We start from the raw sequence: 13543 nt of genomic DNA, 5'->3' as shown, positions 1-13543 counted from the left end.
GTTGCTGTGGTCTCACCGCCTGGTGAAGGAGTTCATGAAGGGACTGTTCCGCTTGTTCCCGCCAGTGACAGCCCCGGCCCTGGCGTGGGAACTCAACGTAGTGCTGACCAGGCTCATGAGTCCGCCATACGAGCCCTTGCATTCGGCACTGCTTAAGTTCCTATCATGGAAGAATGCTTTTCTTGTGGCCATCACTTCTGCACGACGAGTGGGAGAGATCCAGGCCCTCTCTGTAAGCCTCCATATCTGACATTCCAAGAGACGAGGGTAGTGCTGAGGACGCACCCCTCCTTCATGCCCAAGGTGCCGTCGGACTTCCATCTCAACGGCCCTTGGTTTTACCTGTTTTCTTCCCGTCGCCGGCTGAGAGGACTTTACACTCGCTGGATGTGGCTAGAGCGCTGAAGTTCTACGTGGACCGCACGAAGAGTTTTCGGAAGACATCACAGCTGTTTGTGAACTTTGGCCCTGTGAACCAAGGGAAAGCCCTCTCGAAGGCTTCCATTTTCAGATGGCTCTCCGGCTGCATCATGCACTGTCACTGGTTGGCAAACCGACCGTTGCCCGGCCGTCCGAAAGCCCATTCGACCAGAACGATTGCTTCTACTACAGCGTTCCTATCTGGTGTGCCCCTGCTGGACATCTGCAGGGCTGCTACGTGGAGGTCGACGCACATCTTCACGATATTCTACTGCGTCGACCGGGTTTCCATGGAGGAGTCCAGAGTCTGCCAGGCAGTGGTGCACAACCTGTTCGCTTGAAGGTTAGCCTGGTGAGGAGGTAAGAGATGCTTAATATTGAGTTGTTGTAATGCTTAATGTTGAGCCTTGCCGCCTCCCGTGGTTGTGCATGTGTGTACTGCTATGTATTCTTGTATTCAGGAGCATGTGAATCCATGCCAGACCTCATGCTGGAGAAGGAACAAGGTACTTACCTGTAACTGTTGTTCTCCAGCATGGGTCTGGCATGGATTGAAGGGTGAACCCTCCCTCCAACCCCTCTGCGGCTCTTCTCTTGATCCTACTGCCACTTTACATGCTACCAAATCTGAAGATTGCTGCCAGAGGAGGGGCTTACATTGGCAATCATTGGCTGGGGGCAGTATGACCCAGAGACCAGTGATTGGTTAATAGTAGGAAGACAGTTCAGAAACAAAACTGAAACTGATTTTTTTCTTTACCGAGGATTCCCAGCCTGACGACGGGTAATATTCATGAGCATGTGAATCCATGCCCGACCCATGCTGGAGAACAGCAGTTACAGGTAAGTTACTTGTTCCTTATTACATTTGTTATACGGCCAAACCCAAGGGTATTGCAGCGTAGGTTACAGTGTGCTTCAACTCTGGTTGCAGAAAAACGAGTTTACAGCTTAAAGTTTACATTTCACATGGGTAAATCAAACATTACTTCCTAAATCACTTGTTACAGCATAGCATCCAATCTAGACATACCCTCTTCAGATATAACAGGGTCATGATTCTATTTCCTGGGTTTGTATTTATTGAAGAGCCAGGTTTTTAATGTTTTTTTGAATTTCTGGTGGGAAACCTCATTCCTTGTGTTATGAGGGAGGGGTTTACAGATTTTAGGTGCCACTACTGGGAAGCTAGACCCTCTTGCTCTTGTGAATTTGAAAAAAGGAATAAAGAGTTGGGAGCTATTATTTGACCTAACTGGTGGTTTCCTAGGAAAATGAGAAATTATTGGCTAGCGTGTTACATAGTTTGTCATGGTCAACCAAATCAAACGCGGCTGATAGGTCCAGTAGTAGAAGGATGCACATATTTCCAGAATCTCTTATCGCATCCATTTGGATTTTAAGGTCTTAGAAGTGCCGTTTCAGTGCTATGACTGGGCCTAAAACCGGATTGCCTGGCACCTAGAAGTTGGTTTTGTTCAAAGTGATTTTGTATTTGGGTCTAAGCGATTTTGTCAATTATTTTTAATAAGAATTGAACTGTCATAATCGGTCGGTAATTAGTGGGCACAGTGGAGTCCAAAGAAGGTTTTTTGAGAAGCGGTGTGAACCAATCTTCTTTAATGTTGGCTGGGACTGTGTTGGTGAGAAATGAGGAGTTGACAAAGTCGATAATGATAGGTGTTATGGTTGGTGCACAGAGTTTGATTAGGTAAGCGGGGAAGCAATCTCCTTTGCAATTGGAGGGTTTTAGTTTTTGAATTGTAGTGCCGAGTCGTCCTGAATCTTGTTAATGAGAGGGGGAGGCGGGTGAACTTTTTCCTTCTAATAATTTCTTGGCTGTGATTTTGCCTTTGAGCATGGTTATTTTGGAGGCTAGGGCATTTTGTATGGTGGTGCACCTTTCTTTGCTCCAATTAGTGGAAGTAGTCACGAGGGTGGGGTTCTCCAGTTCTTTGAGGATGGTAAAAAGTTCTTTGGAGTTCGAGGTAACATTAAGTATCCGCATGTTAAAGGCATTGGCTTTATGAGCTATAATGGTGGATTTATAGATTTTGATTGCAGCTAGCATGGAGTTTTGGCCGTGGGGGATTTTCTATGACTATGTTCAAGAGATCTTTTGTTTTGCCAAAGTGCTACAAGTTCCTCATTTAACCAGAAATTAGACCGTTTGGCAGATTTTAGAATTTTTGTTTTGAGCGGCGCTAATAGGTCAATGGTGGTTTTAAGGTAGTTGTTGGCAAGATTGGTGGGGGTAGGGTTAGCGTAGGATTGGGCTGTTAGTGCCTCTGTCAGTACTGGAGTAAGCGTTTGCTGTGATATTTTGGATATTTCCTATTTGTATGGGCTTGAACTTAGTGAGGTGGGTGGTAGGTTTGACTTGGGTGTTGAGTTTAAAACTGATCAGATGATGGTGTGACCAAGTAATTGGTGTGATGCAGTCAGTGGTGATGTGGACATTAAGTGTCAGTATCCAGTCTAGTATCCTACCTTTTTCATGGGAAGGCGTGGTTACTAACTGTGTGAAATTCAGATCCATCATAGCTGTGTGGACGGCATTCGCTTTGTGGTCTTGTGGGTCACTGAAACCTAGATTAAGGTCTCCTAAAATAATGAATTACATATTGGGTTTAATGAATGGTGTGATCAGAAGGGGAATGTCATATTCCGGCTGGTGGTTATGGTTGGGAGCTCTGTATACTATGAGCAGGTTGATGGTAGTTTTAGGGTCCATAGTCAATTTAATGTGAAGCATTTCGTATCCTTCCACAGTGTTTAATGGGCATGGCCTAAGTTTCCGAGTAGTTTTTGCAATAATAGCTGCACCTACTCCTGTTGAGTTCTGGCAGTCAGCCCTAATTGTATTATAGTCAGGAGGGATGGCTAACATTAGAAAAGGGCCAGAGGCTTGATGCAGCCATGTCTCAGTGACCATTAGGAAGTCTAGGTCTTGGTCTATGATGAGGTTGTGGACTTCGATGGCATGTGCTCCTAAGGAGCGAGCATTAAGGAATGCACCCTTTAGATTCCTTGCAGGCTCGTGCTTAGATTCAGGTAGAGCCTCTTGAGTTTGTGAGTTGACTGCTCTAGTAGGGTAAGAATTTTTTCATGAGTGATGAGGCTGGCATGGCTAGGGATAGAACGTGACGCTAGTCTTATATTTCTGTCTTTTCATAATATAGGGTTTGTGGTCATTCTAGTATGTAGTGGATATCTGGAGCACAGTCGTGTGGTACGTTGTGGTCCAATGCAGGGAGTGCTCATAGGAATATTAGCCTTAACTCTGTTGTGAGGGATGTTTGTTTTGATTGGCATAGCAGATGGGATCCTGCTGTGGTTTCTGAGTGGACTCTGTTGAGGCACATGTAGTGGGTACTGCGGGAATGGAGGGATTTTGGGCAAGAATGGGGTGGGACAAAGGAGTGGGTGGTGGCGCGGACAACCAAGTTTAGCCAGGCCATTACCCCATGGGGTCTAGAGGCCTCCCGTACAGTGTAGGTGGTCATCTATGGTATGGGGGGGGTCTGTATCCATGGTAGTGGGTATCCGGTCATTCTTGTGAATAAAAAGCTTCTACACACCATTTTTTTTAAAATAAAGCTTCGAAAAAAAAAATTGAATGCTTTTTTTCCAACTGCAAAGGGTTTTATTTAATTTAGTAAAAAAAAGGGGTTTTAAACTTTTTTTTCCGATACTTTGTTGTTGAAACTTTGGTATGTAGATGCTTTTACTATCAAAATTATCACTATAAAGCATGGTAGTGGCTGCTGATTAGGTGGATAGCCTAAAGTCTGGGCGATCTGGTGGTTCGTTAGTTGGTATGAGGCCTGGATAAGTAACTGCCTGGAGAGCAACACTTAATTAGTGCTATAGTAACATTGATGGCGATAGATGCAATTGCTAATATCTGCCACGGATGGGTGCACTTCGCTCGTATTTATGGCAACAGGGTACACCAAGCTAGTATCTATGACAGCGTGCAGTTTACTAAAATTATGACAGCAAGGTACCGTAGCTAGTGACTATAACAGCGAGATGCGAATTTAACGCATTAGTGGCAACACCGTGCAACTTTGCGAATATCTATGGCAGTGTGGTAAAATATGCTATGATCATGGCTACAAAGTACAATTTACTAATAATTGTGGCAATAGGTGCAAAATTGTTAACCCTATTGCCACATGCGCAAGATACTAATATCTATATCCAAAGAAGTCTGATGAACAATTCAGGTGCAAGTAGTTATTATCTGTGGCAGTCGAGTACAATTTACTAAACAGTTATGACAGCAGATACAGCTTGCTGATATCGGTGGCAGTCGGGTATATTTTGCTAAGCAGTTATGACAGTAGGGTACAGTTGAGCTGCAAGCATTCTATATATTAGTCATAGTATAATTATACTAAACGTTGATGGCGGTATTATTATTGCATGAATAGTGCTTAAGAAAACATTGCAAAGGTACTTGATGCAAAATAGCCGGACCAATGATAGTAGGGGAATAGGCATCGAGTGGGATCCATCTATCAGTGGTAGTTCATAGTGTGTCGCCGTGGTTACGACAGAGAGTTTGGTGTCGGATAGGGATCATAGCGAATATTTCCGTAGTGTGGTGGTGTTCTTGTTCGCTTCAGCTCTGGTACTATGGTAGCAGGGTCTTTGTACTTGGTCTCCTTAGTGCGCCATACTTAATGGGCTTCCCTTCAAAAGCAACACCTAGTGGTCGTATGGTTGGTGGAAGGGTGGTGTCAAGGAAAGGGTAATGGTGGGGAATAATAGGGCCGTAGTATATTATGTACTGGCCCAAGAGGATGTACCTTAAGGTGGGTTGCAGCTCCAGCGTAGGTACTGGTAGCTCGGTAGTCTCGGTCAGGTACCTTTAACAGCGCCTTCGACACAGACCGGCTCCCGCCTGCCGGCGGATGGGATTGGCTGTTATTGGGGTAGGCACCCATCAGCTGATCTGTGCCGGATCACACGGTGAGGTCGGTGTGGGGATGATCAGGCAGCGGCAGCCATTTTAGGAGTGGGAAGACAATCCAGTGTAGAACTGCATTTCCTGGATGTAATATTTGTTTCCACGCTTTTTCAAACGGGAGAAGCTGATGAATACTTCTATCTTGCTCAATGGGTCAAAGCGGGCAGGATGAGTTAATTAAGGAGCGGGTCTGCACAGAGAGTTGTCGGCGGTCCCTGGTAGCCAGTAGGGCTTACCTTCTTCAGCTGGATCTGCGTGTGCACTCCAGCTCCTGTTCATGTCCTATTTTTCCCCTTGAATTCACACAAAGTACTGAGAAGAGGAAGACGCCTCAAAGAGTAATGCAGACTTCGTATAGGAAAGACCACTATAGTACTGGGACGAAGAAGAGGGATCTTGAAGAATACAAGACTGAAAGCCAGGGATGTCCCAGTCATTAGTCTAAATGGTGTCGGCAAACAAGGCAAAAGAATCACACCTGAAACCCCTTGATAGGACTCGGGTGTATAAAAGGTGGAGCAAAAGGGAGAGCAGCAGGAAGGCCAGCCCAACCTGTGAGGAGCCAAGGGAGAACGGAACGCCAAAACGCTGAAAGATTGCAAGGTGAAGCAGAGTGCGGATGCATGGCGAGGGAGCTGTGTCTCCATGGAGCCAGTGAAGGCTGGAGAAGGGAGCCGTGGAGATTGCCAGTCCCTTCGTTATGGCCGAACAGTGCTCGTTCCCCTGAGTGGAGAAATCAGCTATGGGGTATCTGAGGGACAGGCTGTGAGACCCTGACCTCAAGTATAAGAAGTCTTGTGAGTGAGGAAACTGAAAGAAACAGCTACGGACCAGTGAGTTTTAGAGAATGCAAGAAACCCGGTGCGCGGAATGAAAGTTGCTGAGCTACATTGTATCGGAGTGGTCGCATGCAATCAGCACTTTCTCGAAGGCCTCCTTTCAAAACAGAATGAAGAAACAAACAAATGCGTTACTAGTAATGGATTGTCTAGAAACTGTATATCAGAGTTGTCATATATGAGAAAGTTACACGTGTTCAAAAGTCTCTGAACAATTAAAAGGATAGTCCAGTAAAAAAAATTATTTAAAAAATAGATAGGCAACATTAAAAAAGTACTAGCACTTTTTTTTTTTTTTCCAAATATATTTTTATTGGTTTTATACATACATTGCATTGGATGTTTGCAAGTACATAAAGAGCGCTGAGCGCTGCGCGCCGCGCGCTTGAGTTCAGTTGTGCAAGTGTTAAATCAACAAGGACAATGTCCTTCATAACAGAACAACAATCATAACAACAACAGGTCAGGGGAGAGATTCTGGGGTGAAGCAAGCGATTAGTTTAGCCCTGGTGGGTCGAGATGGAGTAAACGTGGATGAAAAGAGGACTTTGTGTGAGCTTTTAGGCCCTTGATCGTTTTCAGCTCGCAGTGCGTTAGATTGTTTAGGCCCTAGAGCCACAACCCTGGGTTCGCTGACAGGCCAGACCCTAGGCCACTTTGTACCTCTGCACGACCTTGGCCCCTTTTGTGTTTAGTCGGTTTTGTCCATCCATCGTAGGGAAGGGGGTTGTCGTGCTAGACCTGGAAATTGTTGGGTAAAGTCTAGAAAGGGAGCCCACGTTTGGGAGAATTTATCTCTGTTTCCGAGTCGTAGGGCAGTAATTTTTTCGGCTGCAATTATGTCCCAACATTTTGTCCACCACATTTGTACTGCCGGGCCCTCTGGGTTTTTCCACAGCCTGGCTATGGAGATTTTTGCCGCCGTGAGCAGGTGGGAGCATAGCTCTGCTCTATGCCCGGAGAGGGGGAATTGGTCTGCCCCGCTTGATCCAAGTAGGACGATGCCTGGGTCCCAAGGGATGGTGAGGCCTGTGATTTTGTTGATGTGGTCCAGCACTGTTTTCCAGAACTCCGTGGCCTTGGGACATGTCCAGAGTAGATGAAAGAGTGTGCCTTTGTCTGGGCACCCTCTCCAGCAGGCCGGGGGAATTGCGGGATTGCATTTATTTAGTATCTCTGGGGTCCGATACCATCTGAAGCATACCTTAAATGCACCTTCCTTGTTGGTAACGCATTTCGAACTCCTGTTCGCTCTAGCCCAGATGTGGTTCCACTCCTCCACCTCGATAGGTCTCCCTATGTCGTTTTCCCACTTTAGCATATATGGCTCTTTGCGTGATGGGTCGGTTCTGTCCAAGAGCTTATAGAGGGTGGAGATTCCGCCCTTTGGCGGGGGACCGGTGAGGGTGAGTTCCAGGGCGGTAAGGGCTCTGCTTCCATGGCGTTTCACCTCCCTGTTCGAGAGCCAGTGGCGGAGCTGAGTGTATCTAAATCTCTCGCTCTCTGGCACATCAAATTTTTCCTTGCAGGCCTCGAAGTCTAGGGGGTTTCCCTCCTCATAAAAATCTTGCAGTCTCTCCAGCCCTCCATTCTTCCATCTCCCAAAGTTCTTGGGGTTACAGCCCGGGGTGAAATCTGAGTTACCCCAGACTGGGGTGAGGGGGCCCGTCGTGCTGCGGAGATTCCAGAGTCGCGCTGCTGCCTTGCAGCTTCTTACAGTATTTACAGTCGCCGTTAGAGGACCCATGTCCCCGATTGCACTGGGTTCCTTTAGGTGCGGCAACGAGGTTATTGGGCTTGAGCTCCAGGCCTCCTCCAGCTCCAGCCAGCGGGGCTTGGAGGTGGCAGGGAGCCAGGCGAACGCTGACGAGAGCTGAGCAGCCAGCACATATCTTGCCACATCGGGCGCTCCCAGGCCCCCCGTCTCACGGCCCCGGAGCATGATCCTTCGCGGAATGCGTGGCTGTTTCCCCTCCCAGATATAGCTCATGACATGTTTTTGTAGCTTCTGGATCTCCTGTTTCGGGATCATGGTGGGTATGGCAGCGCACTGATAAAGGAGTCTGGGGATGAGGTTCATTTTCAGGGCCGTGATTCTTCCGAACCATGAGATCTCCTGCTTTTGCCATCGTCTGATATCAGCTCTGAGTTCTCTCAGGAATGCCGGGAAGTTGGCTTTGTATAGTCTGCTGGGAGCGCTGGGGAGCTGGACCCCCAGGTATGGGAGGTTCCTCTTGGCCCAGGGGATCTGGTATTTTTCCTCCAGGTCTGCTACTAGCTGGCTAGGTAGGTTGATGCTCAATGCTGTAGATTTGGTAAGGTTGACCTTAAAGCCTGAGGCGTCCCCGAATTCTAGCAGTTCTTTCCATAAGGCCTTCATGGATTCCTCTGGTTTGACTAAGGTGAGAAGGACGTCGTCGCCGTAAAGGGCGATTTTATATGTTTGGGCCTTGATTGACAGCCCTTGGATCTTTACATTGCGGCGAACTCTGGTCGCAAATGGCTCCATGGAGAGGGCGAATACCAGGGGGGAGAGGGGGCAGCCCTGTCTAGTGCCCCTTGAGATTTTGATCGTGTCGGATCTGACTCCGTTCATTCTGAGGCTGGTGGAGGGGTGTTGGTAATTAGCTAGTGTCCATTTTATAAAGTTTGGGCCGAAGCCGAAATGAACGAGTGAATTTCGGATGTAGCCCCAGTCAACCATATCGAAAGCTTTATGTGCGTCCAAGGATAATACCATCGCTGCCTGCCCCCTCCTATTGGCTGATTCAATGACATTGATGGTTCTTCTTATATTATCGTGGGTGCAACGGCCGGGTATAAATCCCGTCTGGTCCGGGTGGATGATAGACGGGAGCAGTGGGGCCAGTCTGTTCGCTAAGGTTTTAGTGAAGATTTTTGCGTCATAATTCAGGAGGGTGATTGGTCTATATGAGGTGCACTGGCTCCGGTCCTTTCCAGGCTTCGGCAGTAGCACAGTGATTGATTCTTCCATGGAAGGAGTGGTCGTGCCTGAGGATAGAAATGAGTTAAATAGGGTAGCCAGGTGGGGGGCTAGGATGTATGCAAATTTTTTATAGAATTGGGCAGTGAGCCCGTCTGGGCCGGGGGTTGAGTTTTTCAGTTTGGTTATGGTTTCACTGACTTCTTCTGCCGAAAAGGGGGATTCCAGGGCCTCAAATTGCGGACCTGGGAGGGGAGGTTGTACTTCAGCTAGGTATTTGGCTTGTGCTACTTCGGAGGTGGGAGCACCTGACATAATCGATCTATGATGAGAAGCCATGATTCCCATTTTCTCTTTGATGGAGTAGCGAAGAGTCCCTTGTTCATCAGCGAGGCTGTGGATGAGGTTTCTTGTTTGTAGCTTTTTTAATTTGTGAGCCAGGAGCCGGTTTGCTTTGTTGCTGTGCACATAATAAAACTGTTTTGTGTAAGTTAGCGCTCTGACAGCTTTGTCGGCCAGGTGCATTTCTAGGGAACGTTTCGCCCTTTGGCGGATGCGGCTAGCTTTCCTGTTCGGGCCTCGTTTAAGGGTGTTTTCCGCTTCTGCCACCTCTGCTTCGAGTGCGTCTTGTTGTACTTTGTCCAGACGTCTGAGTCGGGCTGTGCAGTCGTTCACCGTGCCCCTGATGACAGGTTTCATGGCGTCCCAGATCATAGCCAGCGATGAGTCTTTGGTGGTGTTTTCCCTGAAATAATTCTTAAGGGCTTCCGCAATTTCAGTTCTGGTTGCGATGTCTGAGAGGATGTGCTCTTGGAGTTTCCATTGACTCTGGGGTGGCTCCGGGAGGCAGGATACCCTTAGGTTCAATGTGACTGGAGAATGATCTGAGAGGGCTCTGAGCCCGATTTGGATGGCTTCGACGCAGGGAATGAGGTTACTTGAGATTAGAAGGAGATCGATCCGTGAGTATCCCAGGTGCACGTGGGAGAAGAAAGTGTAGTCCCTCTTTCCCATGTTGGCCAATCTCCATACATCTATGGTGTCGGTTTCCCTTAAGAATTCTGCCATGGCCAGGGCTTTGCTGAAATCATCATTCGATGGGGGGAGCGATTTGTCAAGATTTGGGTCGGGAGTCAAATTGAAGTCACCCCCTATGAATAATTGACCCTCTCTGAAGGCAGACAGAGTTGGTAGGAGATTCCGCAGGAATTTGCTTTGCCCGGTGTTTGGGCAATATATGGCGACGATGGTGATGGGTAGTTCTACCAAGAGGCCTTTTAGCAGGAGATGACGGCCCTCGGGGTCCCGTTTGGTGGTGATATTGGTCAAAGGTAAGTCCCGATTTAGCAGGATGGCCACCCCCCTCTTTTTGAGATCCGCTGAAGCGAAGAAGCTTCTGTTGTATCGGTGGAAGGCAATGCGACGTTCGTCGCTCCTGAGGAGATGTGTCTCCTGTAGGCAAATAATATCAGGTGCCAGTTGAGCAAGCCTATGCTCCACAGACTTTCTTTTCCGGGGGGAGTTCAGACCCTGGACATTCCAGGTCAGCATTGAGAGTTCCTTATCCGGCTGAGACATTATTAGGTAGGATTGATAGCGGATTTATGTGGCATCTTTTGGATTGTGGAGCTGGGGCCTCCTCAGCGCTGAGTGGACCCTCCGCCACTGCCTTGGAGCCGCCGTGCAGGGAGGAGGGCACTCCGATTACTTGTATTTTGACCTTCGTTTCCACGTCACCTCCCGCCCGAGCCCAAGCTCCGAATCTCATTTGGAGAACCAACAACATGAACTAAAACATAACTTAAAACAGTTAACATGTAAAGGTATCCAGACCAGCCTTCTACCAACAGGGCTGTCGGCTGGGTCACGGACGCCATTTGTGTCGGAGACCACGGGGTCTCATGCTGTAGTGGTGAAGATCTTGCAAATCGAGAGAACACTCCGCCGGCAGCTCTGGCCCACCCGGCTGTGAGGACAAAGGGTAGGTCGGCGGCGACCCGAGTAGGCCAGATAAATGTGAGTATTTGGGGTAGCCCTCTGGCCCCCAAGAAGGCGGGCCAGTGTGTGTTGACAGGCTCTGGAGAGGACCAGCATGGAGCTGGGGAGATCGGCCTCTCAGTTGGTATTGGTTTTATTCCCCCTAACAGGAGGGCCGCGCATCCTGCGTCGGCCAACCACCCGGGACCAGGAGCAAGAAGCCCCCCCCTCGGCCCCCTCGGGGGAGCGGGCCGGGCCCCCTGGGACCTCCCCCTCCAGGTCCGGATTCATAAACACTGCAGCCTCCCGTGGGGATGGAATTTGCTGAGTCTTTCCCTCCCAAGTGAAGGAGAGGCCTGAAGGGAAGCTCCAGCGGTAGGGGATCTTGCGCTCTTGTAGCCAGTCGGCCATAGGTTTGAGAGCTCTTCGTTTGGCTAGGGGGGAAGCAGCTAAGTCTTGGAACAGGGCGATCTCCGAGTCCCGGAAATGGATCTGGCCCATGGCCCTGGCTTCCTGCATGATCTCCTCTTTGAGTTTATAGAAATGAATCCTGACCAGGACATCGGCCGCCCCATTGGACCTCTGCCTGGGCCTAGCCCTGTGTACTCTGTCCAACTCCAGGGGAGAGTTGTCTGGGAGGGTGATAATGTGGCGGAGAAGGTCAGAGACGTAGGATGGGAGCTCCTTCTCTGAGACTGCAGCTGGGATTCCCCGGATTCTAATGTTATTCCGCCTCGAGCGGTTTTCAGCGTCCTCTTGTCTGGCCTCAAGCGCCTCGCACCTGCACTCCAGGGCCCTGATCCTGTCCGCCCCCTCTCCGATCTCAAAGTTCTGCTCACATAATGTAGACTCAATGTCCTCGGTTCTGGCCTCCATCTCCCCCACTCTCTTGTCTAACCGGGTAATTTGGGTCTTGACCTCTTCAGTGCCCTTCTGGAATTCCCTGGTGAGGGCCGATAGAAGCTCATGGAGGTCTGCTTTCGTGACCGCCTGTGATACTTGGTCATTGGGGAGGCCGTTCCCCATCCCCGCGTCCATGCGCTCACCTCTCTTGCTTTTTTCCTCCGCAGGAGGCATTGTTAATAGAGTAGAAATATCAGTCTGTTTGGCGGCTTTGCCCGATTTGGACATGGCAACCCGGGGACGCCCCTGCAGCTATGACGGGGGCGGAGGGGCCACCAGCCAGGCCCGGGGGGCAGCAGAGCGTCCAGTTAGGGCGAGATGCGGCAGGTGCCGCCTTACCTTGTAGCAGTGCTTTAGGGAGGCTACCTCCCCTCTCTGGAGGTGTGCCCGAAGCGTGTGGCGAAAGGAAGTCCAGGGGCTCAGGAGAGTGAAGAAGAAGCTGATGGGAGCCCCGGCGCGGGCTCAACCTGCAGGGTAGGAAGCGTGGGGAGACCCCGGGGTCGTTAGTTGCCAGGTTTACCTTACTTCCGGAGATGAGCCCCCCCTGGGAGGTATGCTGGGTGATGGGACCTCCGTGGCCCCGAGGTGAATGGGCCCCGTCCACACTGAAGCGGGCAGATCCAGGCGGCTATGTAGCTGAAGTTGAGGCGTTGTGGCCGAAGTTGAGGTGGAAAGGGTGGGAGCTGTTGAGGAATAGGCTCCTTCCGATGGCAGTGAGGCAAGGGGGGGGCCCGGTGAGCAGCGAGCTCGTAGCAGCCCCTGGGCGTCTGTTCAATTGCGGCCTCTGTCCAGGCCGGAGGCCCCCCCGGGTCGCTCCGCAGGGATGCTGGTCTGGAGGCCGGGTCCCCAGACGGCCCGCCGCGGCTGGATGTCCTCCGGATCGGCTCAATTTGCTGGTCTGCCCCCACAGGAGACAGGAGGCAGACGGGGGCCGCCGAAGTAATTATCCGGGAGGGAGGAGGGAGGAAACCAGGAGGCCCCCCGGGCACCCAGCCCCCGTTCAGACACCGCGGCCCAGATCGATCGGCTGGTGTGCGGGGCTGGCGTGGAACGGCAGACCGCCGATCTCCGATCCCCGGAGCAGGAGAGGCGGGGGAGGGGCCCCCAGAGCCGGATTCACCCTCGGGCGCAGCCGGGCCCCAGAAGGGAGCCGGCGAGCCTCCGGGGCGATGTGATGGCCGAGTCGCTGGATTCCGCCGGCCCAATCCCGCACCCGGGGTGCTCCGATCCCAACCCCTAGGCTCCGGGCTTAGTGCCGGGCTGGGGAGGCGGCCGCCATCTTGCCACGTCCCTCGCACCCTATTGGTGTGTCGCAGGCGGCAGATCTCTGCTATCCGCGTCGGTAGGGCTCCGTCATGCCGCCCAAGTGTTCCGCAGCATCTCAGCTGTCGATCGCTGAAGAGTGGGTCGAGAAGATCTAGTGTTCACCGGGCATTTTCCGTGGCGACGTGACACCAGCCGGGAGCTCTCACAGAGCACGTC

At 50.6% G+C, this 13543-nt stretch overlaps 1 protein-coding gene across 1 annotated transcript in view; it reads left to right on the top strand.

The window, feature by feature from the left end:
- Positions 1 to 13543, top strand: part of HBS1L (HBS1 like translational GTPase) — a 1647668-nt gene that overhangs the window by 1384775 nt on the left and 249350 nt on the right. The window lies entirely within an intron of this gene.

Source organism: Ambystoma mexicanum, chromosome 4p, assembly GCF_040938575.1.
Source record: "Ambystoma mexicanum isolate Mex_15411 chromosome 4p, UKY_AmexF1_1, whole genome shotgun sequence".
Taxonomy (NCBI): domain Eukaryota; kingdom Metazoa; phylum Chordata; class Amphibia; order Caudata; family Ambystomatidae; genus Ambystoma; species Ambystoma mexicanum.
Note: the sequence above shows the minus strand (reverse complement) of the source record. Positions and strands in the feature narration are given on the sequence as shown.